General features: G+C 34.4%; 1 pseudogene across 1 annotated transcript; it reads left to right on the top strand.

Annotated features, from left to right (window-relative positions):
* Positions 1 to 2,106: 2,106 nt before the first annotated feature.
* Positions 2,107 to 11,810, top strand: LOC146936743 (floral homeotic protein APETALA 2-like; annotated as a pseudogene). The gene is made up of 11 exons (XR_015029976.1): positions 2,107 to 2,277; positions 2,478 to 2,533; positions 2,646 to 2,650; positions 2,851 to 2,881; positions 2,963 to 3,050; positions 3,133 to 3,277; positions 3,527 to 4,302; positions 4,907 to 4,996; positions 5,477 to 6,208; positions 10,964 to 11,035; positions 11,497 to 11,810. The product of XR_015029976.1 is annotated as a floral homeotic protein APETALA 2-like (transcript).
* The last annotated feature ends 5,520 nt before the right edge of the window (positions 11,811 to 17,330 follow it).

Below are 17,330 nucleotides of genomic sequence, written 5' to 3'. Positions count from 1 at the left end.
AATCTTATCCATTCATTACATTTAATCTAAAGGTTAAAAACTATCCCTAATATAATTCTCCTAAACCAATTTCTTCCTCTATCATCTATTTAAGAAAAAATGGAAAACATTTATGGTCATAAATTCATTATCAATCATTTTTTTTTTTTTCTCATTTTTTATTACTTATTTTTTTATTGAGCATTGTTATGAGTGACAAGAAAAGGAAGAATATAACATGTGCAGTTTTTGTACCAAAAAAAAAAAAAAATAACATGTGCAGTTTTTAAAAAATAAAAAACTAATTTGTCCATTATGTGTGGAAATCAACGGACTACATAAACTCAGCATTTCGTCTTTTTACTGTTCGTAGCAACCATCATTTCGTCTTTTTACGTTTTAATTTAATTTTTTTACAGAAGACATTGAAGCATACCGTTGTTGAGAGGTAATTAAGCTTAAACATAACGAGTGGTAAAACAATCTAATTAGCAGCAATTTTTTGAGAGGTAGTTAGCAACAACGGTGAAAGAAAAATAATCATTTTAGTGTTTTGATTAAATGTATGACTTTTTTAATACAATTTATTTAATTATCGGTGGTGATGGCTGATGACTGACCCAATCAAACCGTAAGTATGATTTTTTTTTTTAACCCTAAGCAAGAATAATAAGTGGTAAAAATGGGGAAAAAATGGAAATGATTGATAATGAATTTATGATAAAGATTTTTTTAATTAGGTGATAAAGAGATAAATTGGTGTAGGGGAATTATATTATGGATAGTTTTTAACCTTTGGATTAAATGTAATGAATGGATGAGATTTGGTGTCAAACTAATTTTGACACCATGGTGTCATTATCCTATATATATATATATATATATATATATATATATATATATATATATATATATATATATATATATATATATATATATATATATATATATATATATATATATAGGCAATTATACGATTTTGTTTCATTTTCTTCTTCAGTTTGTGGGTTTGGTTTGTTTCATTTTCTTCCTCTGTTTTCTCTTGCGTTCGTCGCCGTTCGTTCATCAAAGGTTGGTGTTTTCATTTTTTCTTCTCATGCATGTCTCTTTTTTTTGGGTTTTTGTGGTTTCTTTTCTTTTCTTCTTCGTTTTGATTGGTTTTTCTGCTTATCCAGCTTAGTGGATTGAGAAATTGAGTTTTGTGTGCATGATATGTTTGTTTTAATCGTTTCATTTTATTTTTCCTTTGGGTTTTAATCGATTTAGGTCTTTTGAACAAAGGGGGAGATTGTTTATAAAGGATTTTGGTTGAATGTTTTGGTTGAGATAATTTGAGTGGATTCTGGTTAAATTGGATTTTCCAGTATCTGATTTTCTTTGTTTTTGGAAGGTTTTATTTTGAGTTTGTGTTTTTTTTTTTTTGGGTTGTTTGTGTTTACATGGTGATGATTGGTTTCTTTTGTAGGTTGTATGTGTTATTGTATGTTTTTTGGTTTTTTTGATTGCTGTTTTGCATGCATGCATGTTGACTTTGCTGACTTTTTGTGTTGTTACCTGTTTTTTCGTTTCTGGTAATAATGACATTGAAAGTTTGTTGTTTTTGTTATTTAAGTTTTGTTTGGTCGAAAATTTTATGATATGCTGAATAAATGATCTAAAAGTTGTTCATAAGTGTTTGGTTGTGTGGGTTGAAGTTTGGAATGAATTCGGAACATGCAGAGGCCATAAGCTGCAGTTAAGCTGTTTTGAGAAAAGTGCTTATGGGGCATAGCAGGAGCTGAAATGGGACGTAAGCTGCGTCGAGACTTTAAAAAAAATGTTTAAAGTGAGTTCCTTTAGTTGTAGAACCCACCTCTTGGGTAGTTTATGATTATGTTTGAGTGAGATAAATATTTGTGGTTTGTTGTTTTCATAGAGTTATCTACATCTCTTCCTAATTTACAGTTTTCCATAGAGTTGCAGCAACACATCATATCGCATAAGAGGGTGGTTCAAGAGACGATGATAGATAGAAGGTTTCTAATTGCGGGGAGTGGCTTGCTGAACCTTTTTTTAGGTTCCTTTCACATATCAAGGTAATATTTGTGGGTTTGATTTTATAAAAAAAAATCTTGGTTTGTGTTTATGATGGGGAGTAATAGTAGAGGGAAAGATGGTGAAGGAACTTCTGGAATTAACAGGGTTGATGATGATGATAGCTATGAATATTTACAAGAGATGAATTTTGTGCCTTATGAAACACTTCTTCACAATAACATGAATACCAATGGTTTTGTAGTTCCCTTTGTCATGCAACAGGTTAGAGACACAAGATCCTTTTTTCATTTTCTTTCAATTTCTTTTATTTTAGAGAGATTTTTATGATAATGAATTTGTGAATTTTTCATCACCTCCAAGTTTCTCGTGCGTCTTACTTTCGGATTGTAAAATCCAAAAAAAATGTGCAGGGAGGGAGTATCTTATGCTTTTTTAGAAATTAAATCTAAAATTTTTGGCAGGAACCACTTCTGCTACAGTTCTTATCCGAGCAATATTTACGGAAGGATGCAAATCAGTAGCAGGAATGAATGCAATGGATCTGAGGCGAGGTATAAATATGGATGTTGATGCTGTTGTGACAAACTTGAAAAGCAGAGCACGAATGATCGACACTTCTGAAGAAATAGCTCTGGTATGTGTATCAAATTTTTTGAGCTAATAGGCATATTCCAAGAAAGTGGTGACAACCTCAAGGACTGCATGACAGTAGTTTTTATGAGTTTTGTATTTTTAATTTTGTATTTTTAATTTACTGAAATTTGTTTTCATGTTGTGGAAGGTTTTTGGATCATATCAAATTTTATGATGTAAATTTGTGTTTGATTTTTGTAGGTGGATTTGACACAGCTCATACTGCTGCTAGGTAAATCTTTGAACATATTTTCAATTTTTTTGTGTATTTGACTTTTTTATTGTTGAGTTGATTCCAAATTTTGAATATCAGAGCCTATGATCGAGCTGCGATTAAATTCAGGGGAGTTGGTGCTGACATAAATTTCAATTTGAATGATTATGATGATGATCTTAAACAGGTTAGAGAATTTTCAAGTATACTTGATGAATGTGAAACTAGATGGATTATATCATGTAATTTTTCGATATTTTGTTACTCAGACGAAGAATCTATCGAAAGAGGAGTTTGTGCAAACACTTCGACTCCAGAGCAATTTTTCTGAAGAGGGAGTTCGAAGTACAGAGGAGTAACACTGCACAAATGTGGCCGTTGGGAAGCTCGAATGGGTCAATTCCTTGGTAAAAAGTGAGAACCTATTTTTAATTTAACTTTAGTTATTTACTATGATCACATGAGATATTATGAATTTAAAATCCTAAGGCCTCCAACAAAAGTGAATGAGCTTCAACTTAATTCTCGACACACTTTTAGGCTCTTTATCATGTTATAAGAAACATGTATAAGATAGTAGTATCATACATGTTTCTGAGAATTGAGAAAGAATTGGCAAAGGTGTTTTGGTTTGGTTATAGAGATTGCGATGCTTTCGTGCAGGTATATATATCTTGGGTTATTCGACAGTGAAGTAGAAGCTGCAAGGTCCTAAGCACTAATGAATTATTACATTCTACCTGCACTAAATTTATTACACTTTGATTATCAAGCTCATTTTCAATGCATCCAACATGTATCTCCCTTTTGATTTTCCAATTGGTAAGTAAAATTATCATTGTACAGAATAGAAAGTACAATGCCTAAAAATTGTAGCATGGACTTTCCTTAGCAAGTTCAAATATGTTTTGATAAAAAGGAAGCAATCAGATATTTTGAAAATGTGATCACAATCATGGATTTAGAAGAGTATAAACCAATGTGATCGTTGAGCTTGAATAAGGATTTGTCACTGTCAGTGCTTCATAAATGTTGTTTTGTGATACACTAAAAAACCAAAAGTAATTTATGAATTATATTGGAGCCTGTGAGTCTGTGACTGTTAATTCTGGTGTAGTGTAGAGGAGCTCAAGTTATTGAGTATGATCATGATGATGTTAATTAACAAATATGAGGATTTGTATTATTCAGTCTATGTATATTTGTTTAGATTACATAAAATTTGCACTATTTGGCTGTGTTCCATAAATGATGTCGTCATCCTTGCTTGCTTCTTGCAACTTTTGTTTTGGTTTTCAACTGATTTACTCAACTCTGACATACTTGCAATTCAAAATATGCGAACCACAAATGTGCAATGTTGTGTGTAAGCTTAAACTTGATGCCAAAACTGCAAAAGCATTCAAAAAGAAGATTGATGATGAGTATCGGGTGAACATGTACGACGTGCCAGTAAATTGTCTTATATTTCCATGCCTGTTTTCTGCCATCTGTGCATTTTGTTTTTGCTGCATGATTTGGATACTTTTGAAGGGGGCATAAATAGATAGAGATAGCATTTGTGCTAGCATTTTTATATGGTTTCTTGGTATGCCAGAAAATTGGTCCCATAAAGAAGTTGCAGGAGGAATGGTAGTAATGCAGAAACGAATATAACGTTCTTTACTAAAGATTTTTCATTCGAGTGGCAATTTAAGTGACTTTATCTTGGTATTAAAATCGTGTAATTCGCTAGATGTTATGTTTGGAAAGGTTTATAAGTTTCAGTTATTCACTGTTGTCGAAATCCCTTTTTGTGGTGTTTTTGGAGAAGAAAATAATGCATAATGAGGATCATTGGTGGCAGATGGATAGATGGAACATTTTTTGTGATTTCGTTCTATTTTATTTATAATTGATTTGGCTATTTGATTTTTTGTTGTTTATGTTTGGTTTTCGATTGCATTGTTATAGGATATTTTCTATGAAGCTATTTTATTTATAACAGATATGGCTATTTGATTTTTTATGGCTTATGTTTCGTTTTCCATTTTGTTGTTATAGAATATTGTCTTCGATGCTCCAACTCAGTCACTGAACCTTGAGAAGGTTGATACTTTTGCTGAATCCTCGAAATCAGTTCCGATTCCTATGGTATGTCAAAATTATTGTCTCAAATGGTTTTAGGTGATGTATACGATAATAGAGTAATGTATGATGTATAAACCCATAACAAGCTGCTGAACACCTTCCTGTAATTAGAAATGAGAACAAGTCGACATGAGGAAAACAAATAAAATTATGGCATTCAAGACAGAAACAGATAACAGAACTATAAATTAAAAAATATTCAAAGTGAAGGGAAGGGAAGCCTATTAGTTAGTTTTTTGTAATGGAGGAATGCTAAGCATTCTTCTAAAATGATGAAGCAAAGAGTAATTAGGAAATAAATTATAAAAATTAGAAGAGATTTCTTGATGAAACAAAGTTTATGCTAACTATTGAAAGCAATGTGGGTTATGAGAGTAAATAAATACATAGGCTGTTGATGTTGATTATCTAGAGTTGGCTAAAGAGCTTGCAAATATGATCGTTGTAATAAAGTTATCATAATTTGTATTGTTATAATGATAGAATGCAGGCTTCCATAATTGAGCTAGGGTTCCATTAACCAAGGAAGCAGAATTTCACCCGGTAATTAACACTCTTTATAAATCAATTTCTATATATTAAGTACATGTATTTATATTAAGTCCATTAGATTGGGATTCTATTTGTTTCAAAAATAATTTGAGGCCTCTATTAGTTAGAATTCATAAGTACACATATTTATAGAAAAAGAAGTTATTTTTTACAAAGGGTTATTGAGAAAAACTCAGAGCACATTTATTATAATTTTCTTAACTCACTGCTCTACCTTTCTTTCCCTCAATCACGTTTAGACCAGCTGTTTCTTTCCCTTTTGAGCTTACATTTTTTATTTCTCTCGGTTTCAACATCTTGCTTGAACAAGAACTGCGAATGCTCTAGACATTGATTTATTTATGATTGCATCTTTTTTGTGATTTGCAAGTGGAAGTTACCTCTAACATTAGCTTTGAAGTTCAAACTGGGAACATTTATAGCCTCTCTTTGTGATCTAATACTGTTATTTCCGCCACTACTGAAGATTTTAAATTTTTTGTTGATGTTGCATGCTTTGCCAATGGCTCAACCGGATGAGCAGTAGTTACTTATGACAGAGCTGGAACTGTCTCAGTGTCTGCTTGCAAATTGGAAGGAATAACCTTTGGTAGATTCTTGGACTGAGATGGTGCCTACAAATGGTAGTGGTGCTCAACATGCAGAAAATAACAATCTCACTTGGTGCAGTCACCGTCACAAACTGTCTGAATTTGAATTTGTGTATTGTTGCCATTGATCTTTTAATTACTGATTGTAAACATCTCATGACTCAATTAGAGTGGGTCAAAGTCACATGTTAGGAGACATTCAGTTCATTGAAATTTCAATCACCTGCCTCAATTACTGACTGAAAATTTACTGAGGTCTCAGTCAGTCCTGGATACTTTCAATTGAGTCATGAGATGTTTTCAATTGTATTTGCATTTCCACAGTTTATGGGCTGATTCAGTATTCTATTTAGCTATAAGGTGTATCCCTGTTGCTGGGGTATTATTATTAGTGTGACACTTTTGTGTTCATTTCTCTCTTGCATTTGGTCCTGGACTATAGATATTTTTGTCTTAGTATGGTTGATTTGTGTATTTCAGACTTTCTTATAAATCCTTCTTCCATGCACACCTTTGTGTTTTGTTGTAAAATGTAGTGTTATGTTGTTTTTTAGTTCTTGCATTTCTTGGTAAAATTTTATCAATTGGAATTTGTTAGAAGTAACAATGGCAATGTGATAAGAATAAGCCACCCATAACCAAGGTTTACACTCGAAGGCAACGAGTGAACCACCAGCAACAAGGCACTCAACACCCAAGGGGTGCAAGTCACCCAACAGTCACAACCCACCCCAAGGGGTGCAGGGTTAAGAGATGCGACTCAAATAGGCATGACCCTTGGTGTAGAGACACATCTAGTGGGACTGAGAAGGGTAACCCAGGAAGGTACAACCAGTGGAGAAAGGATGCAACTCTTAAAGTCAAACAACACCAGTTCTGCCAACGGTTACCATTAGGAACAGTCACAACCGTTATGATTAATTGTATCTATTAAGAATGGGTGCGAATTGTAATATAAATAGAAGTAAGCCAGAATAGAAAAAGGTGTGGAATTAGGAGGAATCTGAATTGTGGAGAGACAGGCTCTCGAAAACCTGTGGTGTATTATATCCCAAATTATCTATATAAATTATATATACATTTTATTCCTTTAATTTTAATTCTTTTTGTTCTGATCCTTATCATTTGGTATCAGAGCACCGTCCAGGTGCTTTGCTTCCAACAATGGTGACAACTCGAACTAATTCCGATAATACGAAAACAATGGAGAAAATTTTGGAAATGTTGATGACCGACCGACAAACCCGATATGCAGAACGACAACAATTTGAAACGCGGTTTGCGCGCCTAGAAGCCATGGTGGAAAATTTGTCCAAGCATTCAGAAGAAGGCACGCCCCAAGGTTCCGTCAACAAAAACGGGACACCTAAGGACCACACTGGACAAGGAAAAACAGAATGTTGGAGAAAATTGGAAATCCCCATATATGATGGAGAATCTGATGCTTACAATTGGATAAATAAATTGGAACGCTTCTTTCAAATGAGAGATATCCTAGAAGAAGAAAAAATTCAGGCAGTTATGGTAGCACTAGATGGGAAGGCGCTATCTTGGTTCCAATGGTGGGAGACTTGTAATTCGGAAATTGGATGGGGAGATTTCAAACTTGCCCTCCTTGAAAGGTTCCAAATTTCAACCGCTCTCAATCCTTTTGCTGCCCTCCTTGCACTTAAACAAGAAGAAACGGTAGAAGAGTACGTTGAGCAATTCGAAAGATTTGCAGGTATGGTAAAAGATGTGGATGAAGAACATTTAAAGGATATTTTTGTGAACGGTTTGAAGGAAGGCATTGGGGCGGAAATTAAACTCTACGAACCACCCACTTTATCAATCATGGTCAAAAAGGCTTTAATGATTGAACAGAAAAACAGGGCAATTTGGCATATGGGACCGAATTTTACTTCAAAGGCCAATTCAAAATTCAACACTTCTTACCAACATCCATCCTTTACAAAGACTGTTACTTATGGTGTTAGTCAGAAAAGTGGGGGAAAAGGTAATAACCATTCTACTTCTGTTGCTGGCAGTGTATCCGTGAACAAACCAGAAAACAGTAACCGACCCAGAGGATTTCAACGATTAACCGAAGAAGAACTTCAAGAGAAGAGGAAGAAAGGAGAATGTTTTCGTTGTGAAGAAAAATGGAGCACCTCTCATGTATGAAGAAATAAACAACTTCGAATAATGTTAGTAACATATGATGTTAAAAACTTCGAAGAGGAACCCGAATCTGAAATTGAAGAAACACCACAATTATCAATGAATAGTATTGTGGGATATAATTCTCGTCGATCATCGAAGGTCTGGGGAAATATTGATGATCACAAAGTCATAGTATTGATAGATTGCGGCGCCACCCACAACTTCATTTCCAAGGGACTAGTAGAAAAATTACAATTAAGAGTGGAAGATACTCCGTCATACATGGTAGAATTTGGAGATGGTAACAAAATCAAATGTAAGGGAGTATGCAGAGAAGTTGCCCTGAAAGTGCAAGAGGTAAAGGTACAACAACAATTCTTCTTGTTTGGTCTCAGAGGCGTAGATGTGGTTTTAGGTATGGAATGGTTAGCCAGCCTGGGAGAGATTAGAGCCAACTTTGAACAACTAACGTTGTCCCTCAAGATTGATGGCAGAAGGGTGATTTTAAAGGGAGAACCAGAACTTCCAAAGAAAGAATTCTCTGTTGAAAGGTTTGCAACAAGGAGAAGGGTTCCTTATCAACTATCGTCATATTCAAACAGAGATAGGTTGGAAAGATTCAATTCCACCAGAATTAAAAGATGTGCTATATGATTTCCCCTCCATCTTTGAACCCACCGAAGGAATTCCTCCTCCTCGACGTCAGGACAACGACATTCACCTAAAGGAAGGAGCCCAAATACCAAACATCAGACTTTACCAGAATCCTCACTGTTATAAAACAGAAATTGAAAAATTGGTTGCAAAAATGTTAGAAGCAGAAATCATTCGACCATCTACGAGTCCTTATTCAAGTCCTGCCATATGGGTCAAAAAGAAAGACTGCAAATGGCGGTTTTGTGTAGATTACAGATCCTTGAATAAAATCATTGTTCCCGACAAATTTCCCATCCTAGTAATTGAGGAGTTGTTGGACGAGGTAGGAGTGGCTAGCATCTTTTCAAAATTGGATTTAAGGTCCGGAGACCACCAAATTAAATCAGAATGAAAGAAGATGACATTGCAAAAACCGTATTTCGAACACATGAAGAACATAACAGACACCTGCAACATATATTGATGTTACTACAACAGAATGAATTGAAGATCAACAGTAAGAAGTGCTCATTCAGCCAAGATAACTTAGAATATCTTGGGCATGTTATTTCCGCTGGAGGAGTATCCGCAGATCTGAAGAAGTTTGAAGCAATGACGCTTTGGCCTACACCCAAGGATGTCACCAGTTTACGGGGATTCTTAGACCTTACCGGCTATTACAGAAGCTCATTGGCTAAAAAAGTTAATTAAAAACTCTCTCCTATGTTTTATGGCCCTTTCCAAGTGTTAAACAGGGTGGGAGTTGTTGCTTACAAATTGGATCTTCCATCTCACAGTAAAATTCATCCAGTCTTTAGTGTCTCTCTCCTCAAAAAGGCCATTGGTGATTCTTTCCAATCCCAACCTTTACCACCTATGTTATTTGAGGCTCAGGAATTGCAGGCTTATCCAGATTCTATTTTAGATATTCATGAATTACAACCTGGCAACGTGAAAGTTTTAATTTCATGGCAAAATCTCCCTACAAGTGCAAATAGTTGGGAATCTGTGGCTAAATTGCAAGAGGTTTTTCCAGAATATCACCTTGAGGACAAGGTGAGTCTTTTAGGCGGGGGTATTGATAAGAATAATCCACCCATAACCAAGGTTTACACTCGAAGGCAACGAGTGAACCACCAGCAACAGGGCACTCAACACCCAAGGGGTGCAAGTCACCCAACAGTCACAACCCACCCCAAGGGGTGCAGGGTTAAGGGATGCGACTCAAAGAGGCATGACCCTTGGTGTAGAGATACATCCAGTGGGACTAAGAAGGGTAACCCAGGAAGGTACAACCAGTGGAGAAAGGATGCAACTCTTAAAGTCAAACAACACCAGTTCTGCCAACGGTTACCATTAGGAACAGTCACAACCATTATGATTAATTGTATCTATTAAGAATGGGTGCGAATTGTAATATAAATAGAAGTAAGCCAGAATAGAAAAAGGTGTGGAATTAGGAGGAATCTGAATTGTGGAGAGACAGGCTCTCAAAAACCTGTGGTGTATTATATCCCAAATTATCTATATAAATTATATATACATTTTATTCCTTTAATTTTAATTCTTTTTGTTCCGATCCTTATCACAATGTTAATGCTCGAAAACATGCATTTGATAGACACTTTAAACTTGTGCCACGTTATGTTTACTAAGAGCATTGAGATGGTAACTCATTCTCTTTCTTGGCTCCCTGGTAGCTTACCTAAGTTTTGAGAAAATGTGTGCCTCTGTCATGAAAAAACTGATGATATGGTTTTAACATATTTTTGACCAATACATTTATAAAGTTATACCCCTTTATACAAATATCTTATTGAACATGAGTCATAATTCTATGTCATCCCTATTAAAGTTCAATAATCATGTCTCTCAATCTATGATTAGACTTGTGAACATAAATGTGCTCAATGTAAGACTAAATCTCTGCTTCATCATTATCAGGGTCGACTGAAGCAATGTCTTAATTGTCTTCCCCATCAAAGCACCATTTCTCAATCTAAGAATGTCCTTATCTCCAATAAGTTTAATTTTATTTTTCTTCTTGCAGGTAGTGTTAAGCTGAACTAAGCTTTAACAATATGTCATGGCTTCATTTGGTAGTAGAAATGCAACATTAGAGGTTAAGTTTCTTTTTGTCTCTCTCACACATACAATAAAAAGAAAAACCATGACCATGTGTATTAGATAAATTTCCAGTGTATTAGATAAATTTTCAATTTACAACAACTGTTGACTAAGTTTTATTTTATCAAGTTCAAATATCAGGCAATTCAAGCATTTTAATTGATATGTACGATACACGTTTATTTTTAATGTGAATAAAAATGACCATGCATACTTTGTGCTTTCAATATAGAGAAAAGCTCCTATAAGATACTGGTTAGTCTTGCATCATCGTTCAGCTCTAAAATTTCCACTATAAATATATTAATGTTTTGAAACTCAACTTACTTGAATTTTACTATGTCATTCTGTCCTAGATTAATGGAAGGTTAATGATATTTTATAGCTGGTATGTTCGGTTGTTTTTATTGTGTCATTCTTCGGCTGTCATGCTCATCTGCACCGGTGTTTTTGCAGTGGTTAGGATGGTTTATGTGTCTCGGAAGTTGGAATTGGATCAAGCTACTTGAATGTTGTCTGATACACAACAGTTGGTGAAATACTTCTCTGCAATTGCGGTGTAGTAGAATCTACATATATTAGGACTTTTGTTGGTATCTTGAGATGTTTAGGGTCTAATTATTCAAGTATATGGTGTGATGTTAATTAGCTTGAATAATTGTTGTTGAATTTAAATAATTAAGTGATGGTCCTTATTTAGTGCGGTAACATTTTGGGATTGGCTTACTACACTTGGATTTTATCTTAGTAAATCGGTTTCATTTGTCTTATTCAAACATATATTAATGATTTTCAAAAAAAAATAGTTTTTAACCCGTGCGAAGGACGCGCCCTTTGTTCTCAAATTTACGAAGAATAGCAATGTCCCGTAATTTGAACATCACTCCTTTAGAGCTAATTTTTTTAAAAAATACGTAATTCAACCCGTGCGAAGCACGGGTTTGTAACTAGTGATTTCATAAAAAAAAAAAACTTAAGGAAATTTTTGTTTTTTACAGTAAATTTATGCCTTTTGTTTTACTTTTTATTTACAACACATTTTGCTTTAAAAAAAAAATCAACTTTTTGTTTTACTTAATGTATAAGTTTCTTTAACTAAAACTTAATATCTAAGTTTTTGTTTGACAAAGCTTATTATATAAGTTAGTGCTAAGCCTCCTTTAAAAAGAATTAAATAAAAATTAGTGCTAAGCCTATATATATACATGTGTGTGTTAATTTCCGAAAGAGTTAAGACAACAAAGAACATATCTCAATGTGGGAGGACTGGGATCTAGATCTAGACCTAATAACACCACCACCTTCACTTTCGTCCGATGATGAAATTTCACTCTTCAACAACATGTTCTCCGTTGCACCCCTAGCATCACCACTGCCCTCACTTTTATCTGATGATTCGCTTTGCACCCAGCCATTACCCACTCTTCCGCTGGACATTGTCGAAGAAATCATATGTAGACTACCCGTGAAGCTCCTCCTTCAACTTCGATGCGTTTGTAACACTTTTATAGAATCTATTATGATTAAGATTAGGAGTTTACTTCTGTATATAATTATGCACATCTCTCATATTTAATTTGTAAGACAGCAGAAGGTTAGAGATTGATGTAGTTGTTTTTCTTTATTTTTGCAGACTCTTGACTTAACCTCTGCTAATCAAGATGTTATGTCTAATCTAACCTTCAACAAAGATATTTGATATGTACTTAAACCTTTACAATGGGACTTTTCTCTATAATCTATGAAAGGAATTTTTTTTCTTCAGATTATCTTAACTTTTTGTCTTGTGAGATATCAACTACTACTTGTACTTCTTTTCTTGTATTGGACAACATTATCTATTTTAGTTAGTTACAACTATAACAGTTGTCATTTGCTGATTGGTTAGTTTATGTAACTTGCTCAACAAGTCTTTCTGTTAGATAGTGACTCGAGATTTGATCATCTTTGGGGATATAGGTTTTTAGCATTGAATTTAATTAATGACCTGATTCACTTTTACTTGCAGTAGTTGCATTTTAACTATATAATATTTCAACCTTAAGAACACAGTTTCATTTTAACTATAATATAGAATAGAGTGATTAATTATGTGACTCTTGTTGTATCATTTATTTTTGGGTACTATGTCATGGCAAGTGATGCTCCAGACTTGATGTAATCTCTTCCTTGATGACCAAATACGGATAATTATAAGGAGAAAACTTAGGTGTATTTGCATGGTTCTTGACATAAACATTTACTCTTTGTGGTTATAATAAAATTTAAAAATTTGTAGATTTTAGATATCATACAAAAAGCACCCATGAAAATGCACCTAAGTTTTGTCCACAACAACATCGATACAAACTCCACATAAACTGAGGGCTACTACCAACACCAATAAGAAATATAACCATCAAAACAAAATTCAATCACCTATAACTACTGCTCACCATAACACCTTTAAAAAACCATTCAACTGATCTAAACCCCTAAAGACAGAACCTCAACTTCTCGTCACCACATCTGAGCCTAATTAAACATCCGAACACTTTATTCCAAAACTCCTTTGGATTTCCACCACCACTCGATCCCCGATGCACCAGACACCATAATAATCCGAAAAACTTGAGTCAAGAAAAGCAAATTCTATGGGAATGAAGTACTGCACACTTTATTTATAGTCTCTAGTTATTAACTTCATTCCGGAAGTCACACAATTGGGAAGTCACACAAATTACAAATTATAAGATATTAACACACAATTGGGAAGTCACACAAATTACAAATTATAAGATTTTAGATTTGTGTGGTGAAACTTCATTCCATTTTGTGTGGTGAGAAACTTCATTCCATAATGGGGCTGAGTCAAAGTTGTTTGTATAGTCAAAGTTGTTTGTATTTTTTTTGACGTTAATATCTCGTTAATATCTATATCGTTAATATCTCGTTAGTATCTATATATATCGCACCCTAGTACTTATATATATCATACCCTAGATCGTACCCTAGTACTACCCTAGATCGTATATATATCGCACCCTAGTACTTATATACATCGTACCCTAGATCGGACCCTAGTACATCTATATCGTTAATATCTCGTTAATATCTATATATATCGCACCCTAGTACTTATATATATCGTACCCTAGATCGTACCCTAGTACTACCGTAGATCGTAACCTCAACTTCTCGTCACCACATCTGAGCCTAATTAAACATCCGAACACTTTATTCCAAAACTCCTTTGGATTTCCACCACCACTCGATCCCCGATGCGCCAGACACCATAATAATCCGAAAAACTTGAGTCAAGAAAAGAAAATTCTATGGGAATGAAGTACTGCATACTTTATTTATAGTCTCTAGTTATTAGCTTCATTCCGGAAGTCACACAATTGGGAAGTCACACAAATTACAAAATTATAAGATTTTAGATTTGTGTGGTGAAACTTCATTCCATTTTGTGCGGTGAGAAACTTCATTCCATAATGGGGCTGAGTCAAAGTTGTTGGTATAGTCAAAGTTGTTTATATTTTTTTTGACGTTAATATCTCGTTAATATCTATATCGTTAATATCTTTGACGTTAATATCTCGTTAATATCTATATCGTTAATATCTATATATATCGCACCCTAGTACTTATATATATCATACTCTAGATCGTACCCTAGTACTACCCTAGATCGTATATATATCGTACCCTAGATCGTACCCTAGTACATCTATATCGGTAATATCTCGTTATCGCACCCTAGTACTACCCTAGATCGTATATATATCATACCCTAGATCGTACCCTAGTACATCTATATCGTTAATATCTCGTTAATATCTATATATATCGCACCCTAGTACTTATATATATCATCGCACCCTAGTACTTATATATATCGTACCCTAGATCGTACCCTAGTACTATCGTAGATCGTATATATATCGCACCCTACCGTAGATCGTATATATATCGCACCCTAGTACTTATATATATCGTACCCTAGATCGTACCCTACCCTAGATCGTACCACAGTACATCTATATCGTTAATATCTCGTTAATATCTATATATATCGCACCCTAGTAACTTATATATATCGTACCCTAGATCGTACCCTAGTACTACCGTAGATCGTATATATCGCACCCTACCGTACGTAGATCGTCGTACCCTAGATCGTACCCTAGTACTGCCGTAGATCCTATTCGTACCCTAGATCGTACCCTACCCTAGATCGTACCACAGTACATCTATATCGTTAATATCTCGTTAATATCTATATATATCGCACCCTAGTAACTTATATATATCGTACCCTAGATCGTACCCTAGTACTACCGTAGATCGTATATATCGCACCCTACCGTACGTAGATCGTCGTACCCTAGATCGTACCCTAGTACTGCCGTAGATCCTATATATATCGCACCCTACCGTAGATCGTATATATATCGCACCCTAGTTGCTCCTAGATCGTACCCTAGTACTTATGTACATATTCATGTCATTCATGTCACAAATATCGAAACCTAATTCATCCTTACAAAACCGGTTTGTACGGTGAGGAGTGCCTCTTCTTATAAACTCTTATCCAGAATCATATCTATCCGATGTGGGACTAAATCCCACCGAATGTAGGTCGCTAACACACCCCCTCACGCTTCAGCCCGCCTGAAGCGTGGACGATGGAGGAAGCCCAACGATGGACCCGATAGACTCTGATATCATGTCCCGAATATCGAAACCTAACTTATCCTTACATAATTGGTTTGTACGGTTAGGAGTAGGAATGTCAATGGGTATCTATGGGTACGGATAGTATGATACCCGTCCCCGCCTCGTTGGATAAATATGATACCCATGCCCGCCCCGCACCCGCGTGGGTACCACACTATACCGGTAACCCGAGGGTATTGAGGTATTGATGGATATTCATGGGTACTCATGGATTTTTGAATTTATTTATTTTTTGGTAGAAATAATAACCTTTTTTAATTACCAAAAAACTTCAACTATTAAACATTAATTCATACATAAATCATTCAAATTTCATAAATCATACATAATTCATACAAAATTCATAATTCTTACATCGTGCATTTAAATTTTCGAAGGAACGAAATACATGACATAAAAGAAAAGTAACCAAGACACACATAAAGAAATATATTTATGATACATATATGATATAAATGAACGAAATACATCGTGATCTTATTGTCTAACTATAAAGCATGAGATATATTTATGATATATGCGGAGTTATTGTTGTTCTCTTCATGTCAAAAATTTGAACTGGTAACCTCAGAGTTTTATAGAGATTCATGGAACAATTAAGTGTCACAAAGTTAAAAAATTTGTGCCTATATTGTACTTGATATTTCTTCCTACTATGTTTGACATAAAACAGTGTAAACAACCTATCTACTTAAATAATACCAATCTCATAAGGCTTATAACAAAGAAAGACACTTCTATATGAAGATAAGGTAGATATCTGATTATCATTTATAAAAGTTTATTTTCATTATGGGTTTTGAAAACCGAATGGAACTCCCCTTATTTCCGATAGTCTGATCTCATCACTTAGAACAGAAAGTAGTTCAAATTTTCAAAAGCTTAGAATATTCAAGAATCAAACTGAAAGATTAGCTTGTAAATCTCTTCATCAATTAGTAGATATTCTAAAGTGAAAATCCAAATAGGATAATTAGTATATATCTGTCTTTCACGCTTTGAAGCATACAAACACCAGACACGACACTATACTCATAGACACCGTACATTATTTAAGAAATTTGAAGTAATTAAATGCAATCACATGTGTCACTGTTATGTTAATGTCCAACACTGACTTGGTGTCGGATCTACATAGCTTCTGTGAAGGATTGAGATGGTGCACACTGTACAGTTAGAGTACTGCAATTTCTAGAGCATAAAACATTTGTAGCAATGTGGTTGGCTATATATGGTCACCAAAATTTTAATCTGCAGCGCTAATGTCAGTTGGTTCTTGATATGTGTGTGTTCTATGCACTAACAGGTGAAGCAATCAAAACTATAGAATTGGAATAGTTACAATATTAATGTAATTTTTATATTTTGTAAGAAGTAAATCAAACAAATTTGTGTATCCGTTAGCATTCATTTTTAACAATTTTGTGTATCAGTTAGCATACACTTTAACAAATTATTCACACTTTAGCACCTATAAAAGCTTCAAAGATTTTTTGTCTCAAATTTTGTCTTTTCAAAATAGCTTAATTAACTGCTATCTGCACTGTCAATTTTTACCTCCGTTGTTA

The sequence above is a fragment of the Medicago sativa genome, chromosome 3 (genome assembly GCF_051527215.1).
Source record: "Medicago sativa cultivar Bolivia chromosome 3, Bolivia_mono, whole genome shotgun sequence".
NCBI classification, from domain to species: domain Eukaryota; kingdom Viridiplantae; phylum Streptophyta; class Magnoliopsida; order Fabales; family Fabaceae; genus Medicago; species Medicago sativa.
Note: the sequence above shows the minus strand (reverse complement) of the source record. Positions and strands in the feature narration are given on the sequence as shown.